This window comes from Petromyzon marinus, assembly GCF_048934315.1.
Source record: "Petromyzon marinus isolate PM22_M1 ecotype Great Lakes invasive population chromosome 77 unlocalized genomic scaffold, UKy_Petmar_22M1.pri1.0 chr77_unloc.3, whole genome shotgun sequence".
Classification (NCBI taxonomy): domain Eukaryota; kingdom Metazoa; phylum Chordata; class Hyperoartia; order Petromyzontiformes; family Petromyzontidae; genus Petromyzon; species Petromyzon marinus.
This window is the reverse complement of record NW_027422623.1, coordinates 348,949-364,784: the sequence shown is the minus strand read 5'-3', so window position 1 is coordinate 364,784 and position 15,836 is coordinate 348,949. Positions and strand designations below refer to the sequence as shown.

The following is a 15,836-nucleotide window of genomic DNA, read 5'->3' as shown; positions in this document are numbered from 1 at the left end:
CACTCGTATATCAAAACACTCGTAATATCAAAGGACTCGCATATCAAAGGACTCGCATATCAAAACACTCGTATATCAAAGCACTCGTATATCAAAGCGCTCGTAACATCAAAGGACTCGCATATCAAAACACTCGCATATCAAAACACTCGTATATCAAAACACTCGTATATCAAAACACTCGTAATATCAAAGGACTCGCATATCAAAACACTCGTATATCAAAGCACTCGTAACATCAAAGGACTCGCATATCAAAACACTCGCATATCAAAACACTCGCATATCAAAACACTCGCATATCAAAACACTCGTATATCAAAACACTCGCATATCAAAACACTCGCATATCAAAACACTCGCATATCAAAACACTCGTATATCAAAGCACTCGTAACATCAAAGGACTCGCATATCAAAACACTCGTATATCAAAGCACTCGTATATCAAAGCACTCGTATATCAAAGCACTCGTAATATTAAAGCACTCGCATATCAAAACACTCGTATATCAAAGCACTCGTATATCAAAGCACTCGTAATATCAAAGCACTCGTATATCAAAACACTCGTATATCAAAACACTCGTATATCAAAACACTCGTATATCAAAACACTCGTATATCAAAACACTCGTATATCAAAACACTCGTATATCAAAGCACTCGTAATATCAAAGCACTCGTATATCAAAACACTCGTATATCAAAGCACTCGTAATATCAAAGCACTCGTAATATCAAAACACTCGTATATCAAAACACTCGTATATCAAAGCACTCGTAATATAAAAGCACTCGTATATCAAAACACTCGTATATCAAAGCACTCGTAATATCAAAGCACTCGTAATATCAAAGCACTCGTAATATCAAAGCACTCGTATATCAAAACACTCGTATATCAAAACACTCGTATATCAAAACACTCGTATATCAAAACACTCGTATATCAAAACACTCGTATATCAAAGCACTCGTAATATCAAAGCACTCGTATATCAAAACACTCGTATATCAAAGCACTCGTAATATCAAAGCACTCGTAATATCAAAACACTCGTATATCAAAACACTCGTATATCAAAGCACTCGTAATATCAAAGCACTCGTATATCAAAACACTCGTATATCAAAGCACTCGTAATATCAAAGCACTCGTAATATCAAAGCACTCGTATATCAAAACACTCGTATATCAAAGCACTCGTAATATCAAAGCACTCGTAATATCAAAGCACTCGTAATATCAAAGCACTCGTATATCAAAACACTCGTATATCAAAACACTCGTATATCAAAACACTCGTATATCAAAACACTCGTATATCAAAACACTCGTATATGAAAGCACTCGTAATATCAAAGCACTCGTATATCAAAACACTCGTATATCAAAGCACTCGTAATATCAAAGCACTCGTATATTAAAACACTCGTATATCAAAGCACTCGTAATATCAAAGCACTCGTATATCAAATCACTCGTATATCAAAGCACTCGTAATATCAAAACACTCGTATATCAAAGAACTCGTAATATCAAAGCACTCGTATATCAAATCACTCGTATATCAAAGCCCTCGCATATCAAAGCACTCGCATATCAAAGGACTCGCATATCAAAGGACTTGTATACCAAAACACTCGCATATCAAAGCACTCGTAATATCAAAGCACTCGTATATCAAATCACTCGTATATCAAAGCCCTCGTATATCAAAGCACTCGCATATCAAAGCACTCGCATATCAAAGCACTTGTATATCAAAGCACTCGCATATCAAAACACTCGTATATCAAAGCACTCGCATATCAAAGCACTCGCATATCAAAGCACTTGTATATCAAAGCACTCGCATATCAAAGGACTCGCATATCAAAACACTCGTATATCAAAGCACTCGTATATCAAAGCACTCGGATATCAACGCACTCGCATATCAAAGCACTCGCATATCAAAGGACTCGCATATCAAAGCACTCGCATATCAAAGCACTCGCATATCAAAGCACTCGCATATCAAAGGACTTGTATACCAAAACACTCGCATATCAAAACACTCGTATATCAAAGCACTCGCATATCAAAGCACTCGTATATCAAAGCACTCGCATATCAAAGCACTCGCATATCAAAGCACTCGCATATCAAAGCACTCGCATATCAAAGGACTCGCATATCAAAACACTCATATATCAAAGCACTCGCATATCAAAGGACTCGCATATCAAAGGACTCGCATATCAAAGGACTCGCATATCAAAGCACTCGCATATCAAAGCACTCGCATATCAAAGGACTCGCATATCAAAGGACTTGTATACCAAAACACTCGCATATCAAAACACTCGTATATCAAAGCACTCGCATATCAAAGCACTCGTATATCAAAGCACTCGCATATCAAAGCACTCGCATATCAAAGCATTCGCATATCAAAGCACTCGTATATCAAAGCACTCGTATATCAAAGCACTTGTATATGAAAGCACTTGTAATATCAAAACACTCGTATATCAAAACACTCGTATATCAAAGCACTCGTATATCAAAGCACTCGTAATATCAAACCACTCGTATATCAAGGCACTCATAATATCAAAACACTCGCATATCAAAACACTCGTATATCAAGGCACTCGTATATTAAGGCACTCGTAATATCAAAGCACTCGTATATCAAAACACTTGTAATATCAAAGCACTCGTATATCAAAGCATTCGTAATATCAAAGCACTCGTATATCAAAGCACTCGTATATCAAGACACTCGTAATATCAAAGCACTCGTACATCAAAACACTCGTACATCAAAACACTCGTATATATCAAAACACTCGTATATATCAAAGCACTCGCATATTAAAACACTCGTATATCAAAGCACTCGTAATATCAAAGCACTCGTAATATCAAAGCACTCGTATATCAAAACACTCGTATATCAAAGCACTCGTAATATCAAAACACTCGTAATATCAAAACACTCGTATATCAAAACACTCATATATCAAAACACTCGTATATCAAAGCATTCGTAATATCAAAGCACTCGTACATCAAAGCACTCGTACATCAAAACACTCGTATATCAAAGCACTCGTAATATCAAAGCACTCGCATATCAAAACACTCGCATATCAAAACACTCGTATATCAAAACACTCGTATATCAAAACACTCGTAATATCAAAGGACTCGCATATCAAAGGACTCGCATATCAAAACACTCGTATATCAAAGCACTCGTATATCAAAGCGCTCGTAACATCAAAGGACTCGCATATCAAAACACTCGCATATCAAAACACTCGTATATCAAAACACTCGTATATCAAAACACTCGTAATATCAAAGGACTCGCATATCAAAACACTCGTATATCAAAGCACTCGTAACATCAAAGGACTCGCATATCAAAACACTCGCATATCAAAACACTCGCATATCAAAACACTCGCATATCAAAACACTCGTATATCAAAACACTCGTATATCAAAACACTCGTATATCAAAACACTCGTATATCAAAACACTCGTATATCAAAGCACTCGTAATATCAAAGCACTCGTATATCAAAACACTCGTATATCAAAGCACTCGTAATATCAAAGCACTCGTAATATCAAAACACTCGTATATCAAAACACTCGTATATCAAAGCACTCGTAATATAAAAGCACTCGTATATCAAAACACTCGTATATCAAAGCACTCGTAATATCAAAGCACTCGTAATATCAAAGCACTCGTAATATCAAAGCACTCGTATATCAAAACACTCGTATATCAAAACACTCGTATATCAAAACACTCGTATATCAAAACACTCGTATATCAAAACACTCGTATATCAAAGCACTCGTAATATCAAAGCACTCGTATATCAAAACACTCGTATATCAAAGCACTCGTAATATCAAAGCACTCGTAATATCAAAACACTCGTATATCAAAACACTCGTATATCAAAGCACTCGTAATATCAAAGCACTCGTATATCAAAACACTCGTATATCAAAGCACTCGTAATATCAAAGCACTCGTAATATCAAAGCACTCGTATATCAAAACACTCGTATATCAAAGCACTCGTAATATCAAAGCACTCGTAATATCAAAGCACTCGTAATATCAAAGCACTCGTATATCAAAACACTCGTATATCAAAACACTCGTATATCAAAACACTCGTATATCAAAACACTCGTATATCAAAACACTCGTATATGAAAGCACTCGTAATATCAAAGCACTCGTATATCAAAACACTCGTATATCAAAGCACTCGTAATATCAAAGCACTCGTATATTAAAACACTCGTATATCAAAGCACTCGTAATATCAAAGCACTCGTATATCAAATCACTCGTATATCAAAGCACTCGTAATATCAAAACACTCGTATATCAAAGAACTCGTAATATCAAAGCACTCGTATATCAAATCACTCGTATATCAAAGCCCTCGCATATCAAAGCACTCGCATATCAAAGGACTCGCATATCAAAGGACTTGTATACCAAAACACTCGCATATCAAAGCACTCGTAATATCAAAGCACTCGTATATCAAATCACTCGTATATCAAAGCCCTCGTATATCAAAGCACTCGCATATCAAAGCACTCGCATATCAAAGCACTTGTATATCAAAGCACTCGCATATCAAAACACTCGTATATCAAAGCACTCGCATATCAAAGCACTCGCATATCAAAGCACTTGTATATCAAAGCACTCGCATATCAAAGGACTCGCATATCAAAACACTCGTATATCAAAGCACTCGTATATCAAAGCACTCGGATATCAACGCACTCGCATATCAAAGCACTCGCATATCAAAGGACTCGCATATCAAAGCACTCGCATATCAAAGCACTCGCATATCAAAGCACTCGCATATCAAAGGACTTGTATACCAAAACACTCGCATATCAAAACACTCGTATATCAAAGCACTCGCATATCAAAGCACTCGTATATCAAAGCACTCGCATATCAAAGCACTCGCATATCAAAGCACTCGCATATCAAAGCACTCGCATATCAAAGGACTCGCATATCAAAACACTCATATATCAAAGCACTCGCATATCAAAGGACTCGCATATCAAAGGACTCGCATATCAAAGGACTCGCATATCAAAGCACTCGCATATCAAAGCACTCGCATATCAAAGGACTCGCATATCAAAGGACTTGTATACCAAAACACTCGCATATCAAAACACTCGTATATCAAAGCACTCGCATATCAAAGCACTCGTATATCAAAGCACTCGCATATCAAAGCACTCGCATATCAAAGCATTCGCATATCAAAGCACTCGTATATCAAAGCACTCGTATATCAAAGCACTTGTATATGAAAGCACTTGTAATATCAAAACACTCGTATATCAAAACACTCGTATATCAAAGCACTCGTATATCAAAGCACTCGTAATATCAAACCACTCGTATATCAAGGCACTCATAATATCAAAACACTCGCATATCAAAACACTCGTATATCAAGGCACTCGTATATTAAGGCACTCGTAATATCAAAGCACTCGTATATCAAAACACTTGTAATATCAAAGCACTCGTATATCAAAGCATTCGTAATATCAAAGCACTCGTATATCAAAGCACTCGTATATCAAGACACTCGTAATATCAAAGCACTCGTACATCAAAACACTCGTACATCAAAACACTCGTATATATCAAAACACTCGTATATATCAAAGCACTCGCATATTAAAACACTCGTATATCAAAGCACTCGTAATATCAAAGCACTCGTAATATCAAAGCACTCGTATATCAAAACACTCGTATATCAAAGCACTCGTAATATCAAAACACTCGTAATATCAAAACACTCGTATATCAAAACACTCATATATCAAAACACTCGTATATCAAAGCATTCGTAATATCAAAGCACTCGTACATCAAAGCACTCGTACATCAAAACACTCGTATATCAAAGCACTCGTAATATCAAAGCACTCGCATATCAAAACACTCGCATATCAAAACACTCGTATATCAAAACACTCGTATATCAAAACACTCGTAATATCAAAGGACTCGCATATCAAAGGACTCGCATATCAAAACACTCGTATATCAAAGCACTCGTATATCAAAGCGCTCGTAACATCAAAGGACTCGCATATCAAAACACTCGCATATCAAAACACTCGTATATCAAAACACTCGTATATCAAAACACTCGTAATATCAAAGGACTCGCATATCAAAACACTCGTATATCAAAGCACTCGTAACATCAAAGGACTCGCATATCAAAACACTCGCATATCAAAACACTCGCATATCAAAACACTCGCATATCAAAACACTCGTATATCAAAACACTCGTATATCAAAGCACTCGTAACATCAAAGGACTCGCATATCAAAACACTCGCATATCAAAACACTCGTATATCAAAGCACTCGTAATATCAAAGCACTCGTATATCAAAACACTCGTATATCAAAACACTCGTATATCAAAACACTCGTATATCAAAACACTCGTATATCAAAACACTCGTATATCAAAGCACTCGTAATATCAAAGCACTCGTATATCAAAACACTCGTATATCAAAGCACTCGTAATATCAAAGCACTCGTAATATCAAAACACTCGTATATCAAAACACTCGTATATCAAAGCACTCGTAATATCAAAGCACTCGTATATCAAAACACTCGTATATCAAAGCACTCGTAATATCAAAGCACTCGTAATATCAAAGCACTCGTAATATCAAAGCACTCGTATATCAAAGCACTCGTAATATCAAAGCACTCGTATATCAAAACACTCGTATATCAAAGCACTCGTAATATCAAAGCACTCGTAATATCAAAACACTCGTATATCAAAACACTCGTATATCAAAGCACTCGTAATATCAAAGCACTCGTATATCAAAGCACTCGTATATCAAAGCACTCGTAATATTAAAGCACTCGCATATCAAAGCACTCGTATATCAAAGCACTCGTAATATTAAAGCACTTGTAATATCAAATCACTCGTATATCAAAGCACTCGTATATCAAAGCACTCGTAATATCAAAGCACTCGTATATCAAAACACTCGTATATCAAAACACTCGTATATCAAAGCACTCGTAATATCAAAGCACTCGTATATCAAAGCACTCGTATATCAAAGCACTCGTAATATTAAAGCACTCGCATATCAAAACACTCGTATATCAAAGCACTCGTATATCAAAGCACTCGTAATATCAAAGCACTCGTATATCAAAACACTCGTATATCAAAACACTCGTATATCAAAGCACTCGTAATATCAAAGCACTCGTATATCAAAGCACTCGTATATCAAAGCACTCGTAATATTAAAGCACTTGTAATAACAAATCACTCGTATATCAAAGCACTCGTATATCAAAGCACTCGTAATATCAAAGCACTCGTATATCAAAACACTCGTATATCAAAACACTCGTATATCAAAGCACTCGTAATATCAAAGCACTCGTATATTAAAACACTCGTATATCAAAGCACTCGTAATATCAAAGCACTCGTATATCAAAGCACTCGTATATCAAAGCACTCGTAATATTAAAGCACTCGTATATCAAAGCACTCGTATATCAAAACACTCGCATATCAAAGCACTCGTATATCAAAGCACTCGTAATATTAAAGCACTTGTAATATCAAATCACTCGTATATCAAAGCACTCGTAATAACAAATCACTCGTATATCAAAGCACTCGTATATCAAAGCACTCGTAATATCAAAGCACTCGTATATCCCGAACACTCGTATATCAAAACACTCGTATATCAAAGCACTCGTAATATCAAAGCACTCGTATATCAAAGCACTCGTATATCAAAGCACTCGTAATATTAAAGCACTTGTAATAACAAATCACTCGTATATCAAAGCACTCGTATATCAAAGCACTCGTAATATCAAAGCACTCGTATATCAAAACACTCGTATATCAAAACACTCGTATATCAAAGCACTCGTAATATCAAAGCACTCGTATATTAAAACACTCGTATATCAAAGCACTCGTAATATCAAAGCACTCGTATATCAAATCACTCGTATATCAAAGCACTCGTAATATCAAAACACTCGTATATCAAAGCACTCGTAATATCAAAGCACTCGTATATCAAATCACTCGTATATCAAAGCCCTCGCATATCAAAGCACTCGCATATCAAAGGACTCGCATATCAAAGGACTTGTATACCAAAACACTCGCATATCAAAGCACTCGTAATATCAAAGCACTCGTATATCAAATCACTCGTATATCAAAGCCCTCGTATATCAAAACACTCGTATATCAAAACACTCGTATATCAAAGCACTCGTAATATCAAAGCACTCGTATATTAAAACACTCGTATATCAAAGCACTCGTAATATCAAAGCACTCGTATATCAAATCACTCGTATATCAAAGCACTCGTAATATCAAAACACTCGTATATCAAAGCACTCGTAATATCAAAGCACTCGTATATCAAATCACTCGTATATCAAAGCCCTCGCATATCAAAGCACTCGCATATCAAAGGACTCGCATATCAAAGGACTTGTATACCAAAACACTCGCATATCAAAGCACTCGTAATATTAAAGCACTTGTAATAACAAATCACTCGTATATCAAAGCACTCGTATATCAAAGCACTCGTAATATCAAAGCACTCGTATATCAAAACACTCGTATATCAAAACACTCGTATATCAAAGCACTCGTAATATCAAAGCACTCGTATATTAAAACACTCGTATATCAAAGCACTCGTAATATCAAAGCACTCGTATATCAAATCACTCGTATATCAAAGCACTCGTAATATCAAAACACTCGTATATCAAAGCACTCGTAATATCAAAGCACTCGTATATCAAATCACTCGTATATCAAAGCCCTCGCATATCAAAGCACTCGCATATCAAAGGACTCGCATATCAAAGGACTTGTATACCAAAACACTCGCATATCAAAGCACTCGTAATATCAAAGCACTCGTATATCAAATCACTCGTATATCAAAGCCCTCGTATATCAAAGCACTCGCATATCAAAGCACTCGCATATCAAAGCACTTGTATATCAAAGCACTCGCATATCAAAACACTCGTATATCAAAGCACTCGCATATCAAAGCACTCGCATATCAAAGCACTTGTATATCAAAGCACTCGCATATCAAAGGACTCGCATATCAAAACACTCGTATATCAAAGCACTCGTATATCAAAGCACTCGGATATCAACGCACTCGCATATCAAAGCACTCGCATATCAAAGCACTCGCATATCAAAGGACTCGCATATCAAAGCACTCGCATATCAAAGCACTCGCATATCAAAGGACTTGTATACCAAAACACTCGCATATCAAAACACTCGTATATCAAAGCACTCGCATATCAAAGCACTCGTATATCAAAGCACTCGCATATCAAAGCACTCGCATATCAAAGCACTCGCATATCAAAGCACTCGCATATCAAAGGACTCGCATATCAAAACACTCATATATCAAAGCACTCGCATATCAAAGGACTCGCATATCAAAGGACTCGCATATCAAAGGACTCGCATATCAAAGCACTCGCATATCAAAGGACTCGCATATCAAAGGACTCGCATATCAAAGGACTTGTATACCAAAACACTCGCATATCAAAACACTCGTATATCAAAGCACTCGCATATCAAAGCACTCGTATATCAAAGCACTCGCATATCAAAACACTCGTATATCAAAACACTCGTATATCAAAGCACTCGTAATATCAAAGCACTCGTATATTAAAACACTCGTATATCAAAGCACTCGTAATATCAAAGCACTCGTATATCAAATCACTCGTATATCAAAGCACTCGTAATATCAAAACACTCGTATATCAAAGCACTCGTAATATCAAAGCACTCGTATATCAAATCACTCGTATATCAAAGCCCTCGCATATCAAAGCACTCGCATATCAAAGGACTCGCATATCAAAGGACTTGTATACCAAAACACTCGCATATCAAAGCACTCGTAATATCAAAGCACTCGTATATCAAATCACTCGTATATCAAAGCCCTCGTATATCAAAGCACTCGCATATCAAAGCACTCGCATATCAAAGCACTTGTATATCAAAGCACTCGCATATCAAAACACTCGTATATCAAAGCACTCGCATATCAAAGCACTCGCATATCAAAGCACTTGTATATCAAAGCACTCGCATATCAAAGGACTCGCATATCAAAACACTCGTATATCAAAGCACTCGTATATCAAAGCACTCGGATATCAACGCACTCGCATATCAAAGCACTCGCATATCAAAGCACTCGCATATCAAAGGACTCGCATATCAAAGCACTCGCATATCAAAGCACTCGCATATCAAAGGACTTGTATACCAAAACACTCGCATATCAAAACACTCGTATATCAAAGCACTCGCATATCAAAGCACTCGTATATCAAAGCACTCGCATATCAAAGCACTCGCATATCAAAGCACTCGCATATCAAAGCACTCGCATATCAAAGGACTCGCATATCAAAACACTCATATATCAAAGCACTCGCATATCAAAGGACTCGCATATCAAAGGACTCGCATATCAAAGGACTCGCATATCAAAGCACTCGCATATCAAAGCACTCGCATATCAAAGGACTCGCATATCAAAGGACTCGCATATCAAAGGACTTGTATACCAAAACACTCGCATATCAAAACACTCGTATATCAAAGCACTCGCATATCAAAGCACTCGTATATCAAAGCACTCGCATATCAAAGCATTCGCATATCAAAGCACTCGTATATCAAAGCACTCGTATATCAAAGCACTTGTATATGAAAGCACTTGTAATATCAAAACACTCGTATATCAAAACACTCGTATATCAAAGCACTCGTATATCAAAGCACTCGTAATATCAAACCACTCGTATATCAAGGCACTCATAATATCAAAACACTCGCATATCAAAACACTCGTATATCAAGGCACTCGTATATTAAGGCACTCGTAATATCAAAGCACTCGTATATCAAAACACTTGTAATATCAAAGCACTCGTATATCAAAGCATTCGTAATATCAAAGCACTCGTATATCAAAGCACTCGTATATCAAGACACTCGTAATATCAAAGCACTCGTACATCAAAACACTCGTATATCAAAACACTCGTATATATCAAAGCACTCGCATATCAAAGCACTCGCATATTAAAACACTCGTATATCAAAGCACTCGTAATATCAAAGCACTCGTATATCAAAACACTCGTATATCAAAGCACTCGTAATATCAAAACACTCGTAATATCAAAATACTCGTATATCAAAACACTCGCATATCAAAGCACTCGTATATCAAAGCACTCGTAATATTAAAGCACTTGTAATATCAAATCACTCGTATATCAAAGCACTCGTAATAACAAATCACTCGTATATCAAAGCACTCGTATATCAAAGCACTCGTAATATCAAAGCACTCGTATATCCCGAACACTCGTATATCAAAACACTCGTATATCAAAGCACTCGTAATATCAAAGCACTCGTATATCAAAGCACTCGTATATCAAAGCACTCGTAATATTAAAGCACTTGTAATAACAAATCACTCGTATATCAAAGCACTCGTATATCAAAGCACTCGTAATATCAAAGCACTCGTATATCAAAACACTCGTATATCAAAACACTCGTATATCAAAGCACTCGTAATATCAAAGCACTCGTATATTAAAACACTCGTATATCAAAGCACTCGTAATATCAAAGCACTCGTATATCAAATCACTCGTATATCAAAGCACTCGTAATATCAAAACACTCGTATATCAAAGCACTCGTAATATCAAAGCACTCGTATATCAAATCACTCGTATATCAAAGCCCTCGCATATCAAAGCACTCGCATATCAAAGGACTCGCATATCAAAGGACTTGTATACCAAAACACTCGCATATCAAAGCACTCGTAATATCAAAGCACTCGTATATCAAATCACTCGTATATCAAAGCCCTCGTATATCAAAACACTCGTATATCAAAACACTCGTATATCAAAGCACTCGTAATATCAAAGCACTCGTATATTAAAACACTCGTATATCAAAGCACTCGTAATATCAAAGCACTCGTATATCAAATCACTCGTATATCAAAGCACTCGTAATATCAAAACACTCGTATATCAAAGCACTCGTAATATCAAAGCACTCGTATATCAAATCACTCGTATATCAAAGCCCTCGCATATCAAAGCACTCGCATATCAAAGGACTCGCATATCAAAGGACTTGTATACCAAAACACTCGCATATCAAAGCACTCGTAATATTAAAGCACTTGTAATAACAAATCACTCGTATATCAAAGCACTCGTATATCAAAGCACTCGTAATATCAAAGCACTCGTATATCAAAACACTCGTATATCAAAACACTCGTATATCAAAGCACTCGTAATATCAAAGCACTCGTATATTAAAACACTCGTATATCAAAGCACTCGTAATATCAAAGCACTCGTATATCAAATCACTCGTATATCAAAGCACTCGTAATATCAAAACACTCGTATATCAAAGCACTCGTAATATCAAAGCACTCGTATATCAAATCACTCGTATATCAAAGCCCTCGCATATCAAAGCACTCGCATATCAAAGGACTCGCATATCAAAGGACTTGTATACCAAAACACTCGCATATCAAAGCACTCGTAATATCAAAGCACTCGTATATCAAATCACTCGTATATCAAAGCCCTCGTATATCAAAGCACTCGCATATCAAAGCACTCGCATATCAAAGCACTTGTATATCAAAGCACTCGCATATCAAAACACTCGTATATCAAAGCACTCGCATATCAAAGCACTCGCATATCAAAGCACTTGTATATCAAAGCACTCGCATATCAAAGGACTCGCATATCAAAACACTCGTATATCAAAGCACTCGTATATCAAAGCACTCGGATATCAACGCACTCGCATATCAAAGCACTCGCATATCAAAGCACTCGCATATCAAAGGACTCGCATATCAAAGCACTCGCATATCAAAGCACTCGCATATCAAAGGACTTGTATACCAAAACACTCGCATATCAAAACACTCGTATATCAAAGCACTCGCATATCAAAGCACTCGTATATCAAAGCACTCGCATATCAAAGCACTCGCATATCAAAGCACTCGCATATCAAAGCACTCGCATATCAAAGGACTCGCATATCAAAACACTCATATATCAAAGCACTCGCATATCAAAGGACTCGCATATCAAAGGACTCGCATATCAAAGGACTCGCATATCAAAGCACTCGCATATCAAAGGACTCGCATATCAAAGGACTCGCATATCAAAGGACTTGTATACCAAAACACTCGCATATCAAAACACTCGTATATCAAAGCACTCGCATATCAAAGCACTCGTATATCAAAGCACTCGCATATCAAAACACTCGTATATCAAAACACTCGTATATCAAAGCACTCGTAATATCAAAGCACTCGTATATTAAAACACTCGTATATCAAAGCACTCGTAATATCAAAGCACTCGTATATCAAATCACTCGTATATCAAAGCACTCGTAATATCAAAACACTCGTATATCAAAGCACTCGTAATATCAAAGCACTCGTATATCAAATCACTCGTATATCAAAGCCCTCGCATATCAAAGCACTCGCATATCAAAGGACTCGCATATCAAAGGACTTGTATACCAAAACACTCGCATATCAAAGCACTCGTAATATCAAAGCACTCGTATATCAAATCACTCGTATATCAAAGCCCTCGTATATCAAAGCACTCGCATATCAAAGCACTCGCATATCAAAGCACTTGTATATCAAAGCACTCGCATATCAAAACACTCGTATATCAAAGCACTCGCATATCAAAGCACTCGCATATCAAAGCACTTGTATATCAAAGCACTCGCATATCAAAGGACTCGCATATCAAAACACTCGTATATCAAAGCACTCGTATATCAAAGCACTCGGATATCAACGCACTCGCATATCAAAGCACTCGCATATCAAAGCACTCGCATATCAAAGGACTCGCATATCAAAGCACTCGCATATCAAAGCACTCGCATATCAAAGGACTTGTATACCAAAACACTCGCATATCAAAACACTCGTATATCAAAGCACTCGCATATCAAAGCACTCGTATATCAAAGCACTCGCATATCAAAGCACTCGCATATCAAAGCACTCGCATATCAAAGCACTCGCATATCAAAGGACTCGCATATCAAAACACTCATATATCAAAGCACTCGCATATCAAAGGACTCGCATATCAAAGGACTCGCATATCAAAGGACTCGCATATCAAAGCACTCGCATATCAAAGCACTCGCATATCAAAGGACTCGCATATCAAAGGACTCGCATATCAAAGGACTTGTATACCAAAACACTCGCATATCAAAACACTCGTATATCAAAGCACTCGCATATCAAAGCACTCGTATATCAAAGCACTCGCATATCAAAGCATTCGCATATCAAAGCACTCGTATATCAAAGCACTCGTATATCAAAGCACTTGTATATGAAAGCACTTGTAATATCAAAACACTCGTATATCAAAACACTCGTATATCAAAGCACTCGTATATCAAAGCACTCGTAATATCAAACCACTCGTATATCAAGGCACTCATAATATCAAAACACTCGCATATCAAAACACTCGTATATCAAGGCACTCGTATATTAAGGCACTCGTAATATCAAAGCACTCGTATATCAAAACACTTGTAATATCAAAGCACTCGTATATCAAAGCATTCGTAATATCAAAGCACTCGTATATCAAAGCACTCGTATATCAAGACACTCGTAATATCAAAGCACTCGTACATCAAAACACTCGTATATCAAAACACTCGTATATATCAAAGCACTCGCATATCAAAGCACTCGCATATTAAAACACTCGTATATCAAAGCACTCGTAATATCAAAGCACTCGTATATCAAAACACTCGTATATCAAAGCACTCGTAATATCAAAACACTCGTAATATCAAAATACTCGTATATCAAAACACTCATATATCAAAACACTCGTATATCAAAGCATTCGTAATATCAAAGCACTCGTACATCAAAGCACTCGTACATCAAAACACTCGTATATCAAAGCACTCGTAATATCAAAGCACTCGCATATCAAAACACTCGCATATCAAAACACTCGTATATCAAAACACTCGTATATCAAAACACTCGTAATATCAAAGGACTCGCATATCAAAGGACTCGCATATCAAAACACTCGTATATCAAAGCACTCGTATATCAAAGCGCTCGTAACATCAAAGGACTCGCATATCAAAACACCCGCATATCAAAACACTCGTATATCAAAACACTCGTATATCAAAACACTCGTAATATCAAAGGACTCGCATATCAAAACACTCGTATATCAAAGCACTCGTAACATCAAAGGACTCGCATATCAAAACACTCGCATATCAAAACACTCGCATATCAAAACACTCGCATATCAAAACACTCGTATATCAAAGCACTCGTAACATCAAAGGACTCGCATATCAAAACACTCGTATATCAAAGCACTCGTATATCAAAGCACTCGTATATCAAAGCACTCGTAATATTAAAGCACTCGCATATCAAAACACTCGTATATCAAAGCACTCGTATATCAAAGCACTCGTAATATCAAAGCACTCGTATATCAAAACACTC

At 36.7% G+C, this 15,836-nt stretch overlaps 1 protein-coding gene across 2 annotated transcripts in view; it reads right to left on the bottom strand.

Annotated features, from left to right (window-relative positions):
• The window catches only part of LOC116937357 (syntaxin-1A-like), a 138,481-nt gene that overhangs the window by 67,731 nt on the left and 54,914 nt on the right, over positions 1-15,836 (bottom strand). The gene's annotated exons all lie outside the window — the stretch shown is intronic.